The following is a 26,139-nucleotide window of genomic DNA, read 5'->3' as shown; positions in this document are numbered from 1 at the left end:
ACTAAAGTTCTCATAATTCATGCATGAAAGGGTTAATGAAGAATTCAGACCCAAACATAGCATTTACATTTTATGTAAACCACAGGGAAATGTTTTAAAATGCAGAATTCCTTTTTTTTTTTTTTAAAAAAAGCTAAATATCACTCCTTTAAGTCCAGTAGCGATGGGAAGTGTTAAGAAGATACACATCTATGGTTTGTACGTACAACTGCGACAACAGGGTTGACTCATGAACACGCAGTTCATTAAAATGATAACAAAATCCAACAATGACATTTAGGAATGGCATTTAATGTCTCACATCTGTCTGGTACAGAGCTGATTTTTGCACAAACTTTGTTCACACTTCTATCTTCAGCCTCAGTTTAAAAAAAAAAAAAACAATGCACAGAAGGGCTTTTAACCTTCTTTTACAGAAAAACGAGAACAAGAAATGAGAGTCTTTGCCGCAGAAGCTTCAGTTGAATAGAAATAATGAGAAGAATCCCAAAGTGATTTCTCCTTTCTCTTCTCTTTGTAGCTGCACACAGTAGACACTCCTCTTAACAATCATTAGCCATCTGTCAAAAGTAATTACAACTCCAGGACCAAAAGGCATCACTTTTCTTTAAGATCAGCCTGATACAATACATAAAGTCTGTCAGCATGAAAAAGTTGATAGGACAATCATTTTAGGATCAGTTCTTGATGAAAAGTATTATATTGAATGTCCCTAAAGCACATCAGATAACTATCCAATATCACAAACGCTGAAAGGGATCTATCCCCGACAGAGGTGGAGAAGGTGTAAATGCATCTTTCTCTCCAAGGCATGTCCACAAGTTAAGTGATCTGCAAAAATGGCCAAGAACAGGACTCCTCCCCTGTGATCATGGCAGCTGAACTCATGACAAAACTCCATTAGGTGGAGAAGGTGTAACTCAAGGGAGTCAAACTCATTTTTTTCAGGGGCCCCATTCAGTCCAATTTGACCTCCAGTGGGCCGGACCAGTCAAATAACAGCATAATAGCCTCTAAATAATGACAACTTCAAATTTTTTGTGCAAAAAATAACATTAAATGATGAAACTATTTCTATCCAAAACAAAAAAGATGTGAATAAACTGGGGAAAAAAATGAAATTTCTAAAGAAAAATAAGGACAGTTTTATCAATATTATGCCTCAACTTATGATTTCTACATGTGCATTACAGATCAGATCTACCAAGGCACAAAATGGGCAGAATATTGTTAAAATTGCACTTATTTTTCTTTAGACATTCCAGGTTGTTCATATTTGTTCAGGTTATTGACATTTTATTGTTAAAGAATATTAGAATTGAATGTTCTTTGCAATAAATCAAAGAGAAAAAATTGGTGTTGCCGTTATTTATAGGCATAATGTCATGCTATTTTTCTCACATTAAAAAAGAAGAAAATTTGGTGTCATTATTTCTAAGTTATTATGCTATTATTTTTGAGTTTGATGCCCTTGACTGTTAATATCTTGAGGTTAATTTTTGCATTTTGCACTTTGTAAATTCATCTCACGGGCCGGATTGGAACCTTTGGCGGTCCGATTTTGGCCCTCGGGACGCATGTTTGACACCTGTGGTGTAAATCAAGGTTATTATCGTTAACGAAAACTAACAAAATGACGAAAACTAGAATTGAAAAAACATTTTTGTTAACTGAAATAAATAAAAACTATAATTTAAAAAAAAAAAAAAAAAAAAAAGATAACTAACTGAAACTGTATTGTGTGCTTACAAAACAAACTAAAACGTACAAAAATTATGGATAAAATTCCCTTAATTTTCATCTTTTTTTATGTCGGATTGATATGAAATCAATTTATTTCCCTCAAGCAATTTTCTCTGCTGGCACCATATCTTATTTAACGGTCTATCACTTGTGTTCACTTGTGGTTTCCAGTCGTCTTCTGGTCCCCACTCTACCTGGAAACATGGAGACTAAAGTTGGGAGAAAGCAGCAGAGTCCTGTCTGGGATTTATTTGAATACGACGACAGAGAAGAAGAGAAAAGATATAAAATAAAACTAAAACTTAGCAATTTAGAAAATAACAAAAACTAATAAAAACTAGCAAACCTGCTCTAAAAACTAGTTAAATCTAACTGAATTAGAGAAAAAAAAGTCAAAACTAAATAAAACTAAACTAAAATGAAAAAATCCAAAACTATTATAACCTTGGTGTAAATGCATCTATTTCTCCAAGGCATGTCCACAAGTTAAGTGATCTGCAAAAATGGCCAAGAACAGGACTCCTCCTCTGTGATCATGGCAGCTGAACTCATGACAAAACTCCATTAGCTGTCCTATTTCAGATACAAGGACGCTATAGCAACAAAAAGCAGCAGCTGCGACAATTTAACCGCATTCATACACAAGTGTCGACTTGACGTTGTCGTATTTTATCTGCATGCTGTAACTGGCAAAAACACCAATTCAGTTCAATTCATGTCAATTTAGCTCAATTCGAGTCAATTTTATTCGATTCAGTTCATACAGAGCATATCATTCATGTGTAAACTCAATTTGTTTGGTGGTAAAACAAGACACGTATTAATACAAATATAGATAAAATAGATAAATACACCATTCACGCATGGATTGCATACAAAAACAAACACTAACTAAAAAAAAAATGTTTTGAGGCAGCTCTTAAGGGAAATTACATTTGCAGCAGATCAGAAGATTGTGAAAAGCACCATCACAGTGACGAAAAGCATCTTTGCCGAATTTTTGTTTCATTTTAACTACGTTCATGCTTGACGATCTGAGGAATCTGAGGTACTGTTCCTGGCTTTAACATGTGTTTTATTCATGTTCTGATCAAAAGTGAACCGCTGTAAGTAATGCAGCAGTTCACCCCACACATTAGACACTCAAATAATCAGTTGTGATCTCACTTTTTCACTCTATATGCAAATAAAAATGATTGAACCTACAAAACAGAAAAGCAAGGTTGTGTTTTCCTACAGGTGTTCTTGTGGATGCAGCAGAAGCTTTCTAGTTTTAAGCACTAATAACGTATGATGCATAATGTTTTTGGTCTGTTTCTAAGTGCATGAGTTCACCTACATTAAATTGGGATATAACTTTTTTTTTTTGCCCCGTACATAAAGATATCCAGTTTAATAATGATGAGTAATTCCATTCCATTTCACTCTATGCAAAAATACTACACAGCATTATACCTATGATGCACTCATAAAATATCGCTGTGGGGTTTCTTTTTTTTTTTTTTTCATGTGTCTTTATCACTTTACTACAACAAAGTTACCCTGCCCACTACAACTTAAAACATGACATAAGATCATATCTGAAAGTGGTAATTGATTTTCATTGATTTACTGATTTATTCTGAACACGCAATGAAATTTAACAATATATATGAACAAGCGAAACATAAATAATAATACAAAAATCAACAATTAAGACAATCTTAGACAGAAGAATAGTACAATACTTTCATTTACATGCTCAAAAAGGAGTGGGAAGAACTGCAACTTATTTAATCCCACCCCCTCTCTGTAAAATATTATTAATAATATATATTTATCTCCCTCTTCCTTTTACATTACTCTTTTATATTTATATATCTACACTGGAAAAAATTCTAAATCTTATCAAGATAATTTTCACTTGTTCCATTGGCAAATTGTTGTTGCTTGAATTAAGCAAAAAAAATCTTGAATTAAGCAAAAAAAAAAAAAAATCTGCCAATGGAACAAGTGAAAATTTTCTTGGCAAGATTTCTTGAAATAAGATTTTCAAGATTTAATGTCTAAAAATAAGTTCTTATATCTCACTGAAAAGTTACTCTTTAGGTGATTCAGTTAAAAACCTCAGACCAGGCCAGGAATCTGGGTGTTGTCATGGATTCAGACCTGAATTTTAAAAACCACATACAAACAATTACAAAGTCAGCTTACTATCACCTCAAGAACATTTCTAGGATTAAAGGACTGATGTTGCAGCAGGACCTTGAAAAACTTGTCCATGCATTTATCTTTAGTCGAGTTGACTACTGTAACAGTATCTTCTCTGGTCTGCCGAAAAAGCCTATCCGACGACTGCAGCTGATCCAGAATGCTGCTGCTCGAGTCCTCACTAAGACCAAAAGAGTGGACCACATCAGTCCAGTTCTGAGGTCTCTACACTGACTCCCTATCTGTCAGAGAATAGACTTCAAAATTCTCTTGCTAGCATATAAAGCACTGAATGGTTTAGGCCCAAAATACATCAGAGACCCTCTAGTCCAGCATGAACCATCCAGACCACTCAGGTCATCTGGTGCAGGTCTGCTCTGTGTTCTCAAAGTCAGAACTAAACATGGAGAATCAGCATTCAGTTTCTATGCTCCGTATATCTGGAACAAACTACCAGAAAATATCAGGTCTGCTGAGAGTATGAGTTCTTTTAAGTCAAGGTTAAAGACTCACCTGTTCACTGCTGCCTTTGACTAAAAGGATTTTGACTTTTTAAATTTTATATTCTCTTCCGAAACTCTGCACTGCAACTCTTACTTTAATGTGTGTGTTTTATTTTATTTCTTTTTTTTTTTTTGATTTAATGTCTTGTTTTCTTGATGTTTTTAATCACCTTTTACATGTTTCTTTTACAATGTTTCAAATGTGTTTCTTTTTCCCTGTCGTTGTATTTCAATGTCCTGTCTGAAGCACCTTGAATTGCCTTGTTGCTGAAATGTGCTACACAAATAAACTTGCCTTGCCTTATGTCTTATTTTAAGTGTGATGAGATATTTTGACTAGAAATGAGAAAAATACACTTGGTAAGATTTTGTTTTTCCAGTGTATTCACACACACACTGATACATCCGTATACACATACATACATACATACATACGTTTATACATATACAAACAACATACAAGTACACATACACGCATACTAATACACATATAATCTTTTACCTTTGCGTTTCTTAATAGTTCCGGCCAAATATAAATACATAATAAATAACTCAAAGAGAGAAATATATCCATAAACAAGTGAACACATGAACATATGGTGACAATTAATAATCCTCATCTCTATATCAAATGAGTCTCAATGTGCACGCACTCAAAGCATGACAACACACACCTACTGTACATCCAAAGTCTGAGCAAGGCCTGATTCTACAACAGTTAGTGAGGCTGGAACTTGATCTAAGTGCCATACTATTTTCTTAGCCCTAGTTAACACTACACTCTAAAAAATAGAGGTACCAGCTTGTACTTAAAAGGGTACAAATACACTTGACTAAGGCAAGGCTGGCAAAAATTTTCTCAAATGTAGACCCATCTTGCCCTCGCTGTAAAGGCCAACCAGCTGTTTATTACATATGTTCTGGTCCTGTCCTAAACTCAGTACTTTTTGGGCCAACATTTTTAGTGCTTATTCAACAATGTTTAAAAAAAATATGTAGCCTAATCCCATGACTGCTTTATTTGGACTCAGACCTGAAACCTGCCCTCTTGAGACTAAAGCTGCTGTGATCATAGCATTTTCCTCCTTAATTGCCAGACGTCTCATTCTCCTCTCCTTGAAGAAACAAGCACCTCCAAACTTTACTAGATGGATTAGAGCAGGGGTCTCAAACTCATTTTCTTTCAGGGGCCACATTCAGCCCGATTTGATCTCCAGTGGGCTGAACCAGTTAAATAATAACATAATAACCTATAAATAATGACAACTCCAAATTGTTGTCTTTGTTTTAATGCAAAAAAAAACCCATTAAATTATGAAAATACATACTTTTATAAACTATCCAAACAAAAAAGATGTGAATAACCTGAAAAAATGAAAATTTTTAAAGAAAAATTTGTGCAATTTTAACAATATTCTGCCTCAACTTATCATTTCTACATGTGCATTATGGATCGGATCTACAACGACACTAAACACTGAGGAACAGGCAGAAAATTGTTACAATTGTGCTTAATTTTCTTTAGACATTTCAGGTTGTTCATATTTGTTCAGGTTATTCATGTTTTATTGTTACAGGACAGGTTATAAATGTAAATATTTTCATAATTTAATGTTATTTTTTGCACTAAAACAAAGACAAAAATTTGAAGTCGTCATTATTTATAGGCATAACGTAAGATTTTTTTTTTTTTTCACATCAAACCAAGAAGAAAATATGGAGTCATTATAGTCTGTAGGTTATTACGCTGTTATTTTACTGGAGATCATATTAGTCTGTATGTGGAATCTTAACTAAAATAAATCTGACAGCCTTGACTGTGGAATTTTTGCACTTTGCTACACACGGGCCAGATTGGAACCTTTGGCAGGCCGCATTTGGCACCCGGGCCACATGTTTGAGACACCATGTACTTCCTTAACCCTTTCATGCATGAATTATGAGAACCTTCATCATGATTTTTCTCCCCTGTTTTTATTCCTCTTTAAGGCGGTCATACACTGTGCGATTATTTCGATCGTTGCACGCAGCTCCATCTCAAACTGTGCGAATCAGTCGTACAGTCAGGCTCATGATTCATGTTCTCACACTGCACGGACCGACGCTCGTATGCGACCTGACTGCTCACACTGTAGGACCATACACCACAGGACACACGACACATTCGAGTGTTGTATCCGGAAATACAACGCTAAAATACCAAGGAATCCGTAAAAGTGCATAGACGATTGTGTGTTGGCGTGAGTCACGAAATGGTAGTGCTAAACAAAAACCAACGAGCCGCTTTGGTAATATGTGCCATTATCTGTGAGGAATCAAAAAAGAAGAAAAGACAACGATGTGTTTGGTGCAGGAATTGGTTGTCCAGACGTGGACAGTATGGGTTGTGAATCCTACAGCGGAACTAGAGGTAAGCTGCAACAGTTAAACTGCACTAGACCAATAGCCAGCAACTGTAAGCTTGTACGCTACTGTACGCGTCTGTGTTCGCGCATGCACAGTGTGAGAATTTGAGGCCCATGGGCTCGTGACACTGCTTTGACAGTACGATACACTCACGAGGAGCGAGCAGGATTTCGAACAGCTCCGTTTTCCTTGCAAACACACGATTGCTGGTCGTGAGGTGCTAATCGTTTCTCTTTACCCCACGTACACTGCACGACACAATTAGAGGCACATCGGGCCGATCCCAGAAATAGTCGCACGAGTGAGAAATCGTCTCTAAACTCGCACAGTGTAAGGCCGCCTTTAGGCATGAAAAAAAATGCAATTGACAGCTTTTTATGAGTCTATTTTTCATGGAGCTGCAAAAATGTCCACTCAAATGGATACGATGCATTTAATTTTTGAAGCAAAGAAACATGTATTTACTGATATACAGTGAAAACTATGAAATATCCCTCCCTGGTAAAATGTCCAAATAAAAGAGGATACACAAGCAAAGGTGTTAGAAAAATGGGCAATGATGACTGGGAGTACAGTTGGTGTCGGCTGCTGCCTTATCGGTACAGACAGCTGCCTGTCAGCCAGCTGAGCCCATAAAAAAAAAAAAAGAAAAAAAAAAAAAAAAAAAAGAAAACTATGAAATATAAACACTTCTAATGCTCCTAATCTGATGTTTTCTCATATTTAAACATACTCTAATACTAGTTCTTACTCACTTCATGGAGATTATATACAAAAAACCCATTTTGTTAAAGAAAAAATGATAATTACAGTCTAATAACAATTGATTTACACTCAAACATGTTACTGCAGATCAGGTTTATCTAGAACAGCAAAGTTACATGATGCATAAGTGTCCACTGTGTTGGCTGATACGGAACTAAAAAACAAAACCCATGAATATACAAGAGAACAGCTGGAGAAGAACTGTCCACTGTAGTGACCAGTATGCATGAAAGGGTTAAAGTTGAGAAAATAAGATATACTCTTAAAGGTTCCTTGGAAAAATTTAGAAAGACCTGGACTCCTTTCTTAGAATATTATGAGAGTTTACAAGAACCGCTGAATAAGGATGAATAACTGAATGGCGAGGCACCCCCCCCCCCCACCCCCCATTTGGTTTTTGGTTTTTTTGTTTGTTTAATTTCGTATTTTTGAAACCTTTATGTCTTCCCTTTTTTTTTTCTCCTTTCTTATTATGGTTGCCCTTCTATTTTCTTATCTGTGATTATTATGTCATATTTTGGGCACCTCTTTTGTAATCTTTTCATAATTAAGACAATTAAGTCCTCCTTGTAGATTCGAACTTGGTAGTAACAGGGGGATAATTGGGAGGGTAAGAAGGGGTGGTTGGGTGGGTGGGAAAAGGGCATATTCTCCTTATAGTTGTCCTCACTTAAACAATGTATGTATCTTATTTTCTACAGAAACATTGTTTGTGACTGTATGTGTGCAATGAAAACTTTAATAAAAACTGTTAAAAGAAAAAAGAAAAAAAAAAAAGGGTACAAATGCTTGTCGCTGGGGGGTGTACTTTTTTTGAGAGACATTTCTGTACCCTTTGGAAATGGTCCATTTTTGTACCTTTAGTACTTTACATAGAAAGAAAACTCTCGTATAGTTGATAATGCCATGATGTTTAAAGTTTGAACCAGTGGCCTAATTGAGAAAAAAAAAAAAAAAACGGCATAGGCAAGCTACGACATCAAGACATGGAGGTGTGAATGAAAACTGGATAAAACAGAGATTATGGCAATAATCAGAGGTTCAAATAAGATAAATAAATTATTAGGCTATTATCATTGAGCTAACTGGGCTATTAAATTAAAACACAAATTATTATTAAATATAATATAATATAGAGTAATTACAGTAGGATATATAATAAATAATGTGCTCAGCCTAATGTTTGAACTCTAATTCGTCCTACTGTTCAGTCCTCCTAGCCTATAGCCTATTCTCATGGTCTACACACAGTTTTTAATGCTGCAGGGTTCCTTATAGTACACATTTGTACTTTACAGAACTTTGGAGCCTTTTTCATAGTCTAAAGGTGCAATTCTGGCCTCCTAAAGAACAATATTATACTTTTGAGAGAACATTCTTAAAAAATGTACTTATAGGTACATAAATGTTCTGATCTCGTACCACTATTTTTGAGAGTGTATGGCCACAGCATTCTAGGTGACCTGGAGCCTCCATGTGCTTCTCTTGGGGATGTCCTGCAAAAAGGGCTCTACAATAATGTAACCAGCCAGAGATGAATGTATTAACTGGGACGTCAGGCAAAAAACCCACTGATCTGGAGGAGGAATAAAGGGGATTTTTATGTAGTCATAACTTGAGTTCATCTTTTTTCCCCCTTTTCATTTACTGTTTTTTTTACTGTATTTGCATGTCATTATGTCTTTAAGTGAAGGCACTGTAGAGATAACTGCATGGGTTTAGGGAACGTTTAGGTCATAGTAAGAACAAAACCAAATCAATGGAGAAAGAGTGGGAAAAAACAAAACAGACTGATCGTATTCTCCTTCTTAATCACCACTTGTGATCCTCTACCTGCCTTCTGCCTGTATTTTCTATTTTCTGTTTCTGAGAGTGGACATTTGGGTAGTAAGGTTGTACATCTAGACCACAGGTGTCAAACATGCGGCCCGGGGACCAAAACCGGCCCGCCAGAGGGTCCAGTCTGGCCCCTGGGGTGAACTTGTGAAATACAAAAAATTACACTGAAGATATTAACAATCAAGGATGTTAAAATAATTTAAGGTAAATTCAATCAAAAGTGGGTCAGACCAGTAAAACACTATCATAATAACCTATAAATAATGAAAACCGCAAATTTTCCTCTTTGGTTTAGTATTAAAAAAGAAGTAAAATTACACAAAAATGTTCATTTTTACAGACTAGCCTTTTACAAAAATGTGAATAACCTGAGCAAATATGAACAACCTGAAATGTCTTAAGAGAAGTATGTCTGATTGTACCAGTATTCTGCCTGTTATGAAATGTTTTCTGTTTTTGTAGATCCACTGTGATCTCTAAGTTGTGATGCACATGTATAAATGATAAACTGAGGCGTAATATTGTTAAAATTGTACTTATTTTTCTTCAGAATTTTCAGGTTGTTCATATTTGCTCATGTTACGTTCATGTACAGTTTGTAGATATTAACATTTTCATTACAGTATTGTACTTTTTTCACACAAAAACATAGAGAAAACTTTGGAGATGGCATTATTTCTAAGTTATTCTTCTGTTATTCTATAATTATTCTATGTATTATTTTACTGGTCTGGCCCACTTCATATCATATTAGGCTGTATGTGGCTCCTGAACTAAAATGAGTTTGACACCCCTGATCTAGACAATGAAAGTAACATAAAAACAAGGCAACTCCAGTTTATTCTGCTCTTCTCAATTACTGCCCTATTCTGGGTGTGGTGCAGTTCTGTCTGAGAGACAAAACTCTGGGCAAAACACTCACATTTTTACAGAAACATCTCAGCCTCTCAACACACAGTAAACAGAAGGGGTGTGCCTCATCTGTATTTCCTCTAATTTGACAGCTTGGGTGTGTTACTTTTGCTATAGAATATAATCATTCTGCAAAAAATGAAAAGACTGATGTATTTTTCTTTTTTTCTTGACAATGCTGCTCTCTTTCATGGTAATTGAGTGGAGAAGAGAAGTTTACAAGAAGAAATTTTGCATAGTTTACCTTGCATGTATGAATCATAAGTTTAAATAAGGCTAACTTATCGATAACTTATCCTTGAAGTAATGTTACATAGTAATTTCACTTTTATCTACTGCCATTTTATGAACCTATGTGTTTTATATATGTATACAGGGTGGAGAAGCAAAATTTACAATATTTTGAGGCAGGGATTGAAAGACAGCGTATGACCAATTAGTTTATTGAAAGTCATGAGAATTTATTTGCCACAAGAAAATTTACATAATAGAAAATGTTTTTATTCTATGTGTCCTCCTTCTTTCTCAATAACTGCCTTCACACGCTTCCTGAAACTTGCGCAAGTGTTCCTCAGATATTCGGGTGACAACTTCTCCCATTCTTCTTTCATAGTATCTTCCAGACTTTCTCGTAATAGTTTTGCTCATAGTCATTCTCTTCTTTCCATTATAAACAGTCTTTATGGACACTCCAACTATTTTTGAAATCTCCTTTGGTGTGACGAGTGCATTCAGCAAATCACACACTCGTTGACGTTTGCTTTCCTGATTACTCATATGGGCAAAAGTTTCTGAAAAGGTATGGATAATAGTGTTAGGTATGATTATGACATCAATATATGTTTGGTTTCAAAACAATTGACGTAGTGCCTGCTGAGAAAAAACAACTAAATGTTCATTGTAAATTTTGCTTCCCCACCCTGTATGTGTAATTTTAATTGTGTTTTATTTATTCTATTTACTTTTAACAACTTTGTACGGTGACCTTGAGTGTCCTGAAAGGCGCCTATAAATAAAATGTATTATTATCATTATTAGTATTATTATTATTATTATTATTATTATCAGTAGTAGTAGTAGTATTAGTATTAGTATTAATGTTAAGTATTGTGTCAGGATTCTGGTCGTCTAGGTTTTTGTGCATTTAGACCACTGGCCTTTAATTTATGAAAGTGCCTGTGGGCCAACCTAAGTACACAGTAAAAATGCAGTGTCAGACTATTTTAACCTTACATTTACATTTATGCATTTGACAGACGTTTTTTTTCCAAAGCAACTTACAGGGGAAAACCAATCAAATCACTCAGTCAATCAAAATTTAATTATATAGCGCCAGATCACAACAAAAAAGTTATCTCATAACACTTTATATATAGAGTTGGTCAAAACCAGACTCTAAGCCAATTTACAGAAACCCAACAGATAGAGATAGAGTATTTTTTTTTTACTTTTATTATTTCATTCTTTTATTAATGTGACACCATTAGTCAAACCTGTTGGCAAAACAAGGCCGAACCTGATTGTCACTATGGAGCTGGAGTTATCTTACTGATGGGAGGACATAGCGCTTTCAAAATAAGAGCAATTCCTGGGGTGATTAAAATTCATGGAGCAATTGCTCTCCCTTCAAAATAAAGGGTAATAATCATACACTTAATTTCTTATTACAAATCAATGAGCTACATCAAGAAATTTCTGATCATCTCATGACCCCCATCTTGGCAACCCCTGCAATTCTACATTACTTCGATATTAACACATTATGGGGTCATTTTCATCATATTACTTTAAACAGTGTGAAAACACCATAGTGTTGAATATTTTTACACAGTTCATTGTTAATTTTGACACTGAATTGAGTAGAGTTAACTCTGAAAATTGGCCACTAGCCATAGAGTAAATTTAACTGTAATTTTGAGTGGGACCAAATGTTATCTGAAAGAGAGTTAAATTCAATTCTCTAAGACAGGGGTGTCAAACATGTGGCCCGGGGGCCAAAACCGGCCCGCCAAAGGTTTCAGTAAGGCCCACGGGATGAATTTGCAAAGTGCAAAAATTACACTTAAGATATTCACAATCAAGGATATCGAACTCCTTTTAGTTCAGGTTCCACATACAGAACAATGTGATCTCAACTAAAATAAGAGCATAATAATCAATAAGTAATGACTCCAAATTTTCTTAGTTTAATGTGAAAAAATAATATTACATTATACCTCTAAATAATGACAACTCCAAATTTTTCTCTTTGTTTTAGTGTAAAAACTTACGTGAAATTACGAAAATATTTACATTTACAAACTATTTTGAATGTGAAAAACCTGAAACCTGAAAAGTGAAATTTTAACATTATTCTTCCTGTTTTTAAATATCTTGTGCCTTTGTAGATCCAATCCATAATATGCATGTATAAGAGGTAAGTTGAGGTGTAATATTGTTAAAATTGCACTTATTTTCCTTGAGAAATTTCAGTTTTTTCAGGTTATTCACATCATTTTTGTTTTGCTAGTTTGTAAATGTACAAATTTTCTTATTTTAATATTGATTGCACTGAAACAAAGAGAAAAATTTGGAGTCGTCATTATTTACAGGTTATTATGTTATTATTTTACTGGTCCGGCCCACTAGAGATCAATTTGGGCTTAATGTGGCCCCTGAACTAAAATGAGTTTGACACCCCTGCTTTAAGAGTTCAATTGACACTCTGTTTTTTACTGTGTACGCTGCTAATTTTTTTTGATATTTCTAAACTTGTCCCTGAGAATAAAATGATCTTTAAAAGGCTTAGGTTGATACTGATTCTCATTACTTCTGAATAATCGTCCATTATGTGTCTTAAGTTTACATTTGGCTCAGATTTAAGGGAAAAAAATGCTAAAAAGGTGACCTGTCAATCTAAGTCAGAAGGAGCCAGATGCATTAAGGAAGCCTACAGCACAGTTACTCCTGTATATGGAAATGTGTGCCACACTGGATTACAGCGACTGTCTACTGACCGAGGAACTAGAGTGGGAATAGGAAGATTAGCCTTTTACCCTGCACGGAAAATGAGCCACGTCTCTGTCTCTCCTCTCCTTCTTTCCCCTCCACTCCTTCCTTCTTTCTCTTTCTTGTGAAGACCTGCCTCCAATAGCACGAGTCACAATGGCAGCTGCTGAACGAAATTTTCAGAAGGACCCCAACCGGCCCGAAGACTTGGGGATTTTAAATTACTGTGACAGGGCACTGAGAGTAGGATTTTACATTTCCCACTGCAGACAAAAATTAGCATAACTGTAATGCTGCCCGAGGTCAAATTTCTTGTTCTAGAAAATCTGCCTATAGCCAAAAGACAGCATAATTAAGACACACTTCCATTTTATTCCCAGCTGCTGTTTGCCTTTGAACTCAACCCAAACACTTACATACAAACACAACACACATGCACGCACTTTTAGCCCATTTCTACACATTTCTCAACGTCTCGTGCTCATAACTTTGTATATCCGTTATGTTTTGGTTCGTTTTCTGACACCCAAACAGCGCATTTAAGTCAGACAGAGGGAACAAAGTCTCAGACAGCTATTGATGGACTCTCTGAGGCCCGCCATCCTTTAGTGTGGGTCCACCAAAAGCCTGCTAAAAAGAGCCTATCAAAGAGTCTAGCAGCCACCCACCACAGAAACAGATTACTCAGACCGTGACTAAAGGCTTCCCTCTCACCACCGGAGCTGCTGAAACAGTCACAATGCAATTCTAGCAAAGTAGCACAAAGCAGTTTCTGTTTGGGGTGGGCACAAGCACATAAGCTTTACATTCACAGTTTACATCTTCAGATTGTAAATACACCTCGAAGCCTTCAGGGTCTGAAGGTTATGTGAGGTTTAGACTAGGGATGTAACGATAACCGGTATAACGATAAACCGCCATAAAATTGCAGACATTTAGTATTACCGTTTAAATTCTAATTATCATGATAACTGTGTTTGATCACCGCACTTTTAGGGGAAAAACGCCTATGTAAAGATCTGCTTTTATGTCAAATATTTGAGCACACTGTAAAAAACATCCTGTTTTTACGGAAAAAAAACTGGCAGCTGTGGTTTCCAGAACAACACTGTAAAAAACACATCAAACTGTAAACATATTTACGGAGTAACATGTAGATTTAACATTTTAAACATGTGGATTAAACATTTTAAACATGTAGATTGAATATTTTAAACGTGTAGATTGAACATTTTAAACATGTAGATTTAACATTGGATTTCAATGGTAAATGGACTGCACTTATTTAGCTCATTTTCTCCACCTTCATGGTGTCCAAAGCGCTTTCCAAATCCACCAGGTCCAACTGGGGACAATTCAGGGTTCAGTGTCTTCCATGGACACTTGGACTATGGAAAGTCGGACCCAGGATTTGAACCACCAACCCTTTGGTTATTGGACGAGCCACTCTTCCAACTCTACCAACCCATTCATTTACAGATTTAAAATGTTACATTGTTAAATGTTTACTTGTTTAGAACTTCATATATATATATATATATATATATATATATATATATATATACATACATAAAGTAAAGCAAATATGCTGTTATTTCAACATTATGGTCTTTGCAATTTAAAAAGCACCACATTGTTTTTTAATTTACAGTTTTATTTTCTAAAAACAATAGAAATCCATCATTTCTACATCCAAATCTGGTTTTCTTCACATACTCTTCCTGTAAAAACTATAGCTGTATTTGATTTAATCATTAACACAAAAATCTTTTCAAATAAACAACTTTGCATTGTATTGTCACTTACAGTTTTTTTATGTTGCAATTTTACAACTTTTTGGTGTTAATTCTACAGTCATTTTTTACAGTGCATAGTTTTAATTTATTACAATTTTAATTTTATATTCCACATATTTGGAACCAATATTTACTTTTAAAGTCTTTGAAAAAGTTTGTTAAGCATCTGTGTGTTATTTATGCAGTAAATTATATACATTTTTCAAACCGGATTTTTATATATATATATATATATATATATATATATATATATATATATATATATATATATATATATATATATATTTTTTTTTTTTTTTTTTTTTTTTTTTTTTTTTTTTTTTGTCCTTTTATGTTTTTATAGTAGGTTAAAGAGAAAAAAAAATAGACAGATGATATAAATGAAGTTGTGCTGAAAAAACAGATCCCAAACATGGTTATAGTAAACATTTGTTTATATAGTATATAAAGGCAAAATCAAAAGGACTGAAATAGGCTCAGACCACTAAGGGTTAATATTTGAATGTTTCTGCAACAGAAGGTACATTGTGCCAATTATTTTATTGTTTTTTTTTTGTTGTTGTTGTTGTTTTGTTTTGTTTTGTTCAAAATACAACTTGGTTAAAGCATTTCAGTGTGTATTAGTACTTTTTTAACATTTTGAGCACAATTTTAACAATACCGCAATACTTATGATAACTGTAATAATTTTGGTCACAATAACCATGATATGAGATTTTCATATGGTTACATCCCTAGTTTAGACTCACGATACAAGACTGAAAATTAATTACAGTTGTAAATAGTTTAATTAAATTACTAATAGTTTAGTCCAGCTACTTCAAAACACAATATCTCTCTTCTTCTTTTTGCAGAACTGTACAATCACTATCTGCTGCACAAAAAAAGTATGCCGCTTCTTGAGTTTCTTAATAAAAATGCTGAAGGTGACACAGCAAGTACGCTCTTTACTGCAGTTCCTTTCATGCATGCAAAGCTCAGATGGTTCCATTAAAAGCACGGTACATTTGTTACACAGAGATGTAACATTTCAGTTGGCCTCACTTAAATTAATAGGAGATAAGTGAAGTGATTCATTAGCTGTTTTTATATCTTCCTTAAGCCTTAATGGGCTGATGAATACTAGAGCCGCAATGGTGACTAAACTGTCAAACAACAGTGATTTAACACAGGACCGAACCTTAACAAGTAGTACTTTTCATAGGTACTGCCTTTAATACATATATGAACATTAGATGGCTTTGGCAACAATCGTTTGTATTTCATGATGTACAATGTGAGCGTCTACACCAGGGGTCTCAAACATGTGGCCCAGGGGGACAAATCTGGCCCACAAAAAAGATGAATTTGTGAAGTGCAAAAATGACACTGAAGATATGAACGATGAGGGTGTTGAACTCATTTTAGTTCAGGTTCCACATTCAGGTCAATATGATCTAAAGTAAAATAACAGCCTATAACCTATAAAATAGTGACAACTCCATTTTTCTAGGTTCAACTGGACTAGTTTTGATCTTTCGAAACTAGGGATGTAACCATATGAAAATTTCATATCACGGTTATTGTGACCAAAATTGTCATGGTTATCATTATTATTGCGATATTGTTAAAATTGTGCTCAAAATGTTCAGAAAGTACTTACACACACACTGAAATAATTTAATCAAGTTGTATTTAAAAATAAAATAAAATAAAATAAAATAAAATAAATAACTGGCACAATGTACCTTCTGTTGCAGAAACATTTAAATATTAACCCTTAGTGGTCTGAGCCTATTTGGTCCGTTTTTCAGTCCTTTTGATTTTGCCTTTATATACTATATAAACAAATGTTTACTATACCCATGTTTGGGATGTGTTTTTTCAGCACAACTTCATCTATCTCATCTGCCTATTATTTTTTTCACTTTAACCTACTATATCAACATAAAAGGACTAAATCACACAAAAAATATAAAATCCGATTTGAAAAATGTATATAATTTATTGCATAAATAACACACATATGCTTAACGAACCTTTTCAAAGACTTTAAAAGTGAATATTGGTTCCAAATATTAGGTATAGAAAATTAAAATTGTAATAAATTAAAACTATACTCAAATATTTGACATAAAAGCTGATCTTTACATAGGCATTGTTTCCACTAAAAGTGCGGTAATCAAACACAGTTATCATGATAATTAGAATTTAAACGGTAATACTAACCGTTGGCAATTTTACCGCAGTTTATCGATATACCGGTAATCGTTACATCCCTATTTGAAACAAAACTAGTCCAGTTGAACCTCAAAGAACTACCAAGAAGAACAATGACCTGGGTGAATTTCATTTCATTTCATCTATTTGGATCTCCATTAGCTTTGGCTTTGGTCATCGCTATTCTTCCCAGGGTTCTGTTCAATAACTGTACAATAAACAATACAGTAAACCATGCAATAAATCTGTGGCATGATCAGCATGTGCTCAGTTATAAATAGTGTATATAACCTTCTTGATTGTGTTTATCTTGATTTTGCACTTCTTTGCTCTTGTGTGCTTGTACTTTCCTGCTGTAAACCTGAAATTCCCCCTGTGGGACTAATAAAGGCATATCTTATCTTATCTTATCTTATCTCTGTCCATGCCCAACACAATTGTCTTTGCACTGCAGTACACAAATTACAAAAAAAAAAAACAAAAAAAAAAAACACCAACACACAAAACAAAACAACACAAACAACAATTAAAAACCATTCATCACAGTTACAAACAAAAATAACATACATGTAATACAGGACCTAGTTTAATTAACAGTACCTCCCAAAAAGTAGTTGTATACTTTGTAAATGGTCAGATATATTTCACAGTTATATAACAATGCAATATATCATGGGGGGGGGGGGGGGGGGGGGCATCAAATGAGAAACTGAATGAAAATTTGTTCTTATTTTAGTTCCAAACTGAATTTTTAACAATATTACAGCTGCTACTAAATGTTTGTGTAACATTGTTTGTAATGCACATGTACAAATGATAAGTTGAAGCATAATACTGTGAAAACGGCACTTATTTTTCTTACAAAATTTCGTTTTTTGGGAAAGGATAGTTTGTAAATATAAATATTTTCATAATTTAATGTTTTTTATTGCACTAAAACAAAGAGAAAAAGTTGTCATTATTTATAGGTTCTGATGCTTTTCCTTTACTGGGCCGGCCCACTTCAGATCTAATTGGGCTGAATGCGACCCCCTGGAAGAAAATGAGTTTGACACTCCTGCACTACATGGACTCGATTTGGACCATTTGAATATGTTAGCACAGTTTCTGCTCTTTTGCAAGCCCTTGGCACGGAGCAAATGCAAGCTTGCACAATAAAGTCAAGATCATAGCCTTCTTTTCAATGTACTGTGTGAAATAAGTTGCAACCGTCACTCGCAATATCGGGCTTCTATTGCATGCAGCATTTTAATGAAGTTTCTTTCTGTTTTTTTCTGGGACATTGTAGCTGCTATTTCTACTCAGTTATAATATATGTGGCGCAGACATTTAAAGTAGGACGAGATATTGTATGCAAAAGTAATGTTATGTTCCTGCTGTGCATAAGAGGAGGAAACAAGAACTGGAAGAAATATGGAGAGCCTACGTTCCAGGAGTGGATGACGAAAGTGGGAAAAGTAGAGGCACGTGAAAGAACGTCATATAGGACGTAGGACAAGACAGAAAAATGTCTATTTAAATGGAGCAAATACCTGGAATCTTTAGCTTTAAAAGACTAAAGACCAAGAGGATTCACACTGAAAAGACAATGATCACATTTGTATTAGGAACACACCGATACCAGTATCAGGTATCGGCTCCGATACTCAGCATGTGTGCTTGTACTCGTACTCGTAAAAGTACTCCGATACAACCGCACCAATACCACTTACGGCAGCGTGACATTCGCAGTTAAGTGCAGCAGGCACGCGGCGGTGGAGTAATGTGAGCAGTGTGGAGATTTTTCAAAATAAATGACGGTGACAAAAGTAACACTGACTGCAAGTAACGTTAAAGACACAGACGGATACAGACGGAGCGTTCTGTCCATCCTCTGCGTACATTCCATCTGTTTTCCAGGTGCTCGCTGATGCGTACCCAGACGGAGAATACCAGCGTGGAGGTAGAGGATCTGTTCAAAGAACGACTGTGTGACTTAGAGAAAAACTACTGACACATTTATGACAACTACCCTCATCAATATCAGCTAGGGATGTAACCATATGAAAATCTCATATCACGGTTATTGTGACCAAAATTATCACGGTTATCATTATTATCACAGTATTGTTGAAATTGTGCTCAAAATGTTCAAAAAGTACTAATACACACACTGAAATAATTTAACCAAGTTGTATTTTGAACAAAAAAAAAACAAAAAAATAAAAGTAAAATAAAATTACTGGCACAATGCACTTTCTGTTGGCAGAAGCATTCAAATATTAACCCTTAGTGGTCTGAGCCTATTTTGTCTGTTTTTCAGTCCTGTTGATTTTGCCTTTATATACTATATAAACAAATGTTTACTATACCCGTGTTTGGGATCTTTTTTTTCAGCACAACTTCATCTATATCATCTGTCTATTATTTTTTCACTTTAACCTACTATAAAAACATAAAAGGACAAAAAACACACACAAAATATATAAAATCCGATTTGAAAAATGTAAATAATTTATTGCATAAATAAGATACAGATGCTTAACGAACCTTTTCAAATACTTTAAAAGTAAATATGGGTTCCAAATATTAGTTATTAGTAAAATTAAAATTGTAATAAATTAAAACTAGACTCAAGTATTTGACATAAAAGCAGATCTTTACATAGGGTTTTTTCCCCTAAAAGTGCGGTAATCAAACACGGTCATCATGATAATTAGAATTGAAGCGGTAATACTAACCGTCTGCAATTTTACCGCGGTTTATCGATATACCGGTAATCATTACATCCCTAATATCAGCTTTAGTATCCACATTAGTGTTATCGCCGTCGTCCCCATGTTTATCATTATTGATTTTCTTCTTCTCAGAAGACTTTACTTTTCTTTGTGGTATTTGGCCAGTATGGTTAATTAAGAGCGGCGCCCCCCGGTGGATTGATTCAGAAACACTCATTCCAATGCATTAACCACAGTCATTCCACAAAATTGCGAGGTTACAGCATTAACACTTTGGCCACCATGTCAATTTCATTTGTTTACCCATGGCAGCTGTTCCTGCCTTTCAAAGTTAATTCAACTTGTTTAGGCCTGAAAATGTCACTGAGGACAGGCCAAGCTAGGGTTAGGGCTATGTTAGGGCTAACTTGACCTGGCAATTTTGTGGAAAACAAGATGGATGCCCATTGTCCCCTCCCATGACCTTTGATTGGATTTAAATCCCGCTGCTACTTCACACAAACCAGTTTTAACTTAGACTGCGCTATTTGTCCCTGCTCACTCATGCATGAACACCTGGGTCTGTAAATTTGAACAACTATCCACCAATCCCCTCCCTACTGACGCCCATAAAAGAAAATTCCAAAAATTATCAAATGTGGAACTGGGGTAATTTTTCAAAATGTATAGTTTCTTTTGATACGCCTTGTATAATGTAAATACTGTTGAATGAGTTTATTCTAATTTGGTAATGGCCTTTTTTGGTCATTGTTCTGGCTTGAAGTCTAAGTACAGGAGTGAGTAATGTTAGTATGTTAAGTTATTTGATGATGAAAATGAAGGTGGGATTAAATACATTTGTCTTCTTCCCACTCCTTTTCCAGTATAAATGAATGATTTTGGAATTTCTGAATGTGCATGTATTCTGTAAATGCTCGAAATAAACAAACAAATGAATGAAACGAATGAATGAAATGTGATGTTGTGGAGTAGCTCCATAGTATACTGTAGAAATGCTGGTTTTCTGAGCTCCATATTTTAGTCGGGACTAAAGGAATCAACACAGGCAATGAAGGAATCATGCTGTTACCATCAGTTTTGACGAGAGTAAAATGAACTTCAAACAGCATTGTAATTAGAACATGTACGCCAGGTGTTCCCAGCAGTCTGGCAGTCTGATAGTACCGGCAGATGTTCTGCGATGAGCTAGAGCCGCCTAGAAGGATGCTCTGCTTATCTTAATTCAAAAAAAGACGGGGGGGGGGGGGGGGGGGGGGGGGGCATCAGATTCAGGTCTGCTTTAAGTACAGTAAGTTAGTGTCATTTGTCTTGGTCTTCTTTACTTTGTTGTCCAGACTCTTGTATTTCTGTGGATAGTTTCTCTCTTTTTGGGCTGGGGTAATGAACTTTGACACTTTTACACCGCCAGATAAAATGCTTGGATACTATTATGCATCAAAAAATATCTTGTTTGACCCAATTTTTTCTTACATTTCATCTGCATCAGTAGAGGAAGCACACGCTCATGGCTTTTATATATGATGTTAGGTTTAGAGACAAGTACAAGTTAAAGGTAAATGAGGTCATATTTTTGTGTTGAACTACTCTGACTGGAGAAATAAGGAACTGAATCATGAAAGTAAAGAGTTCAGACACACAACTTAAGTTAAACCACACTGTAACTTTATATGTTTTGATTTTTCATATATTCTGCTGATAGGAAGTTAAAGGATAGACTGTTGTGTGGAGAAGAGGTGGGATGAAATAAGTTATATTTTCTCCCACTCATTTTCGAATGTGTGAATGAGGTCATACTTTGTTTTCGTGTATTTCTATATGTTTTTTCATGTTTTCTTGCAATCTATTTAATTTCTAAGGACTAAGAAGGATTACTTTTGTTTTGTTACATATTTGAAATAAACTAAACTGAACTGAATATATTCTGTTATTGGAGTTAAATAATGGAATGACATAAATATACATTTGAAGATGTGTAATTCATTAATAGTTGTCAAAACATTGGTTTATAAAGATATTTTCGAGGGATATAAGGAAGAATAATATTTTTCTGTATTGAATGGTTACATATTGATGGGTATCCTAAAACTGATTTAGATTTGAATGTAGGCGAGGTGTATATAAGCATTTAATTTCTGCCTAAACCTGTTCAGTCTCAACAGAATTCACAGTCGGTTGACTTAAAATCAACCTCACTGATTTTATGTTTGGTAGTGATGTCCTGATCTGGATTATTTTGCTTTCAATCCGATCCAATTGTTTTTGGGATTAGTTTTATCGATACTGATCTGATATGGACTTCTTACAATGAAATTTTGATTTAAATTTGGAGTCACTGTTTATAGGTTATTATGCTATTATTTTACTGTAGATCACAACTGGGCTAAATATGGAACCTGGACTAAAACAAGTATGACACCTTTGACTCTTAGTAACCTTAGTATAATTTTTGCACTTTTTAAATTCAGACTGTAGAACAAATTAGAACCTTATGTTTTCCACTGCTGTAGTGTGTCTATGGACAGGTCCGTCCAGGTATTACATGGGGGTGCGTTCGGTGCCGTGCGTTAATGATGTGAAGCGGGTTATTCCCAGGTCGGGCTAGGGTGGGTCAAAAGAATGTCAGTTTATTTGCGGGGTGGGTTGTAGCAGGTCAAATAATTCCATCAAAGCACCGCAGGTTGAAAAAAAACAGACTCACGCATCACAACCGGACCTCAGAATGAGTACAAGCGCAGAGTGAAAGTGAAACTTATAGACGCTTCACTAGTTCCTGTAAACCTCCCGCTGTTGTGCAGCTTTTCCCTACTTCCAGAAACTTTAATTTGAGGGGACAGGACATGTTTTTACCCCCACCTCAGAACCGGGTCCGGATCAGCCCGATCTCATGACTAAATTTGATCCGATCTTCAAAAAAATGCTAGATCAGCCGCCGATACACAGTGTTCCGAGAGCGCCTGCAGCCTGCGGAATCGCAGATTGCCATCTTCCTGTCCGCAGGTTACTTTTTAACAATCTAAATTAAATATTCTTACCAATTTGAGACAACGACATAGTTTAAAAGTTGAAATAATTGCAATTTTTCGTTCGTCGTCTTTTCAACTTTTACTCCACACAACGCCATCTTTGTTTTGGCCGGAAGTGCGAACCGAATGATCCCGAAGCACTCGAAGTCTCCAGAAACCGCCGAGTGTGCGCCATGTAGCTTTCTACCATGAATTGGTCAAAGAAGAAAACAAAAGAAGTCTTCTTGGAGCGTGCAGTAAGGGTGGGAATCGAAATGGTGCTGCTGAGAGTAAAACTCTGAATAAGTTGATTGTTTTATGTAAGACATATCTTCCAAGAGGAAGCAAGAGATTATCAAGGGCCAGCAGACACTGTTTGGTTTCCTGAAGAAGCAGAGAACAGGTATTTACCTGACAATACATCTAGATCTATGATTGCAAACTGTTGTTCTCTCCACAAACATTACTAAAATAAATCTCAGGTCATGAATGTAAACATTTCACAGATCTTTTGTATTTGTTCTATTTATTTTTGTGAATAAGTGAAATGGCAAAATACAGAGGAAATTCTGGCCAATTTAATAGCCTAACCCTAACCCTGGTGAAAGTGCAGTTTGCATGAAAATTGTGTACTTAAAACAGCTCCATAACAGTGTGTATTTTTCAATGTCACATTTTGATGGAAACTGTACTTAAATACACAAATCTCATGACAATACAAGTGCTAGAAATAAGTAATATTACACAATTAAAATGCACCAGAGGCCCCCAGATTATCAAATTATCAAAACATGCGAAGTTGTGCAGGCTACTTTTTTTTTTTACTGCAGGCTACTTAAATATTCTGGGAACACTCTGCCGATACCGATCTGTAGATTGGACCGGGGCATCCCTAACGTTCTGTATTATGGAAGCTGACTGAATAAACTTAAAGCTAACCAAACCTATTATGAAACTGCTATGAGTTCATAAAAAGCTGATAGGTTGAGAAACAAAACTAAACATTTGGATAATAATCTGTTATGTGATTTTCTTTTTGTTAAAATTTGTTCTGAAAGAAGTGCCATTTAGGAATCGTATTAATACCTGTGCTACTATTGAATGTTTTAAAACACAAAACCAAGCTCTATTCCCTCTTCTCAAAACACGATCGCATTGTAGCATGAGACCGAACACAGATTCTCAACTTTGACCTTCGTGGTGTTTCATGGTTTTTAATGAGCTGCCTGTCTTAAACTCCACATTATCTGATCTGCATCACAACAATAACAAACCAAGACAACCACTCTAAAATCAATGACACTGCAGCACTCTCCGTCGCTGCTCCCACCCCCATCCCTCTCCATCACAACACCCCGTGTATTGCCTCATCTCTCTCGCCTTTTATTTTCTCCTCTCCCCATTGCTCCTGTTCAACTTTATCTGGTGATCCATGTCACAACAGATTACATCATTTTCTGCACACAACAGGTAGACGAGGTCCGAGAAAAAGCCCACATTCATCCGTGTACGCTTTTGCCATTCTGTCTTTCAGTGAGCTGAGGGTGTGTGCCTCTTCTGTGCGTGCGTACAGTATTTGTGTGTGCATACGAGTGGCCGATGGCTGCGCATTTAAAACATATCTATCTCCAGGCAGAGCTTAGCTGCTGAGCTTTGATCATAATATGCCTCCCAAGGCACATGAGGTCAGGCAAAACTCAGAAACCATCTGCCAGCTAACATTTCTTTCTTCTGCTTTCCATCGGCATTATATGTTTTCCACTTCCAAGAAAACTTCGACTTTAGTGTTTAACAACTCTAGTGTGAACAAATGCAGGAAATTCTTACAAAGTCCACAATCTAGACACAGGGTTCCTAAACCACAGCACCACTTATAATAGATTCTATGTGTAATCTAAGACAGCTTGATATAGCATTCACTCAATATAGGAATGATAGAAAATATTATTCCATTTCTAAATTTAAAAAAAAAAATTCTTATCAAGTTACAGCAATATCAAGTATTTTAAAAGACTAATAAGTGTAGTTTCAGTCACTCTGGTTCATTTGTGCATATGTGTACTAATATACAAATTAAAAGGTTTAAAAAAATAAATAAATAAACAAGTGGTGCCAGGCACAACAAACCCCACCCCTCGCACATATTGTAGTTTATTTTGGCATCGATCCAGCTGATGTCATCATGTCTATGCGTGTGCTGATGTCAGCATATCAATTGCTTCTATATATGTGCCAAATTTGAAGTAAATTGAAACAAAATTGATGGTTTTGAAATTCCACCCAATATAAATATATGGGAGAAGAAAAAAGATTTTAAAAATTCATAAAAAACTGGAACTTTGACCTACTTTTCCCAAAATATAATCAGATCTATTCCGGGTCACTGGCAATCTATAAATCCAATTTGGTGTGAATTTAACCAATAGTTTTGCTGCTACAGAGATTTGAAATTTTGCCCATTATTAGTAAATGGGAAAAAACTTCAAATTAAAAATTCATAAAAAAATTTAACTTTGACCTTCTTTTCCCAAAATGTAATCAGATCTATTTTGAGTCACTGGCAATCTATAAACCAAATTTGGCGTGAATTCAACCAACGGTTTTGCTACTACAGACATTTGAAATTTTGCCCATTATAAGTAAATGGGGAAAAAGATAAATGAAAATAAAAATTCATAAAAGAATTGGAACTTTGACCTACTTTTCCCAAAATGTAACCACATCTATTCTGGGTCATTGGCAATCTATAAATCCAAATTGGGGTGAATTCAACCAATAGTTTTGCTGCTACAGACATTTGAAATTTTGCCCATTTTGAGTAAATGAGAAAAAACTTAAAATTAAAAATTCATAAAAAATTTTAACTTTGACCTACTTTTCCCAAAATGTAATCAGATCTATTCTGAGTCACTGGCAATCTATAAACCTTATTTGGCATGAATTCAACCAACAGTTTTGCTACTACAGACATTTGAAATTTTGCCCATTCTAAGTAAATGGGGAAAAAAATAAATAAAAATAAAAATTCATAAAAAATTTTAACTTTGACCTACTTTTCCCAAAATGTAACCACATCTAT

At 35.2% G+C, this 26,139-nt stretch overlaps 1 protein-coding gene across 2 annotated transcripts in view; it reads right to left on the bottom strand.

The window, feature by feature from the left end:
- The window catches only part of LOC115436528 (low-density lipoprotein receptor-related protein 8-like), a 262,795-nt gene that overhangs the window by 211,004 nt on the left and 25,652 nt on the right, over window positions 1-26,139 (bottom strand). The window lies entirely within an intron of this gene.

This window comes from Sphaeramia orbicularis, chromosome 17 (genome assembly GCF_902148855.1).
Source record: "Sphaeramia orbicularis chromosome 17, fSphaOr1.1, whole genome shotgun sequence".
Classification (NCBI taxonomy): domain Eukaryota; kingdom Metazoa; phylum Chordata; class Actinopteri; order Kurtiformes; family Apogonidae; genus Sphaeramia; species Sphaeramia orbicularis.
The sequence above is the reverse complement of the archived record's forward strand: the minus strand, read 5'-3'. Positions and strand labels throughout refer to the sequence as shown.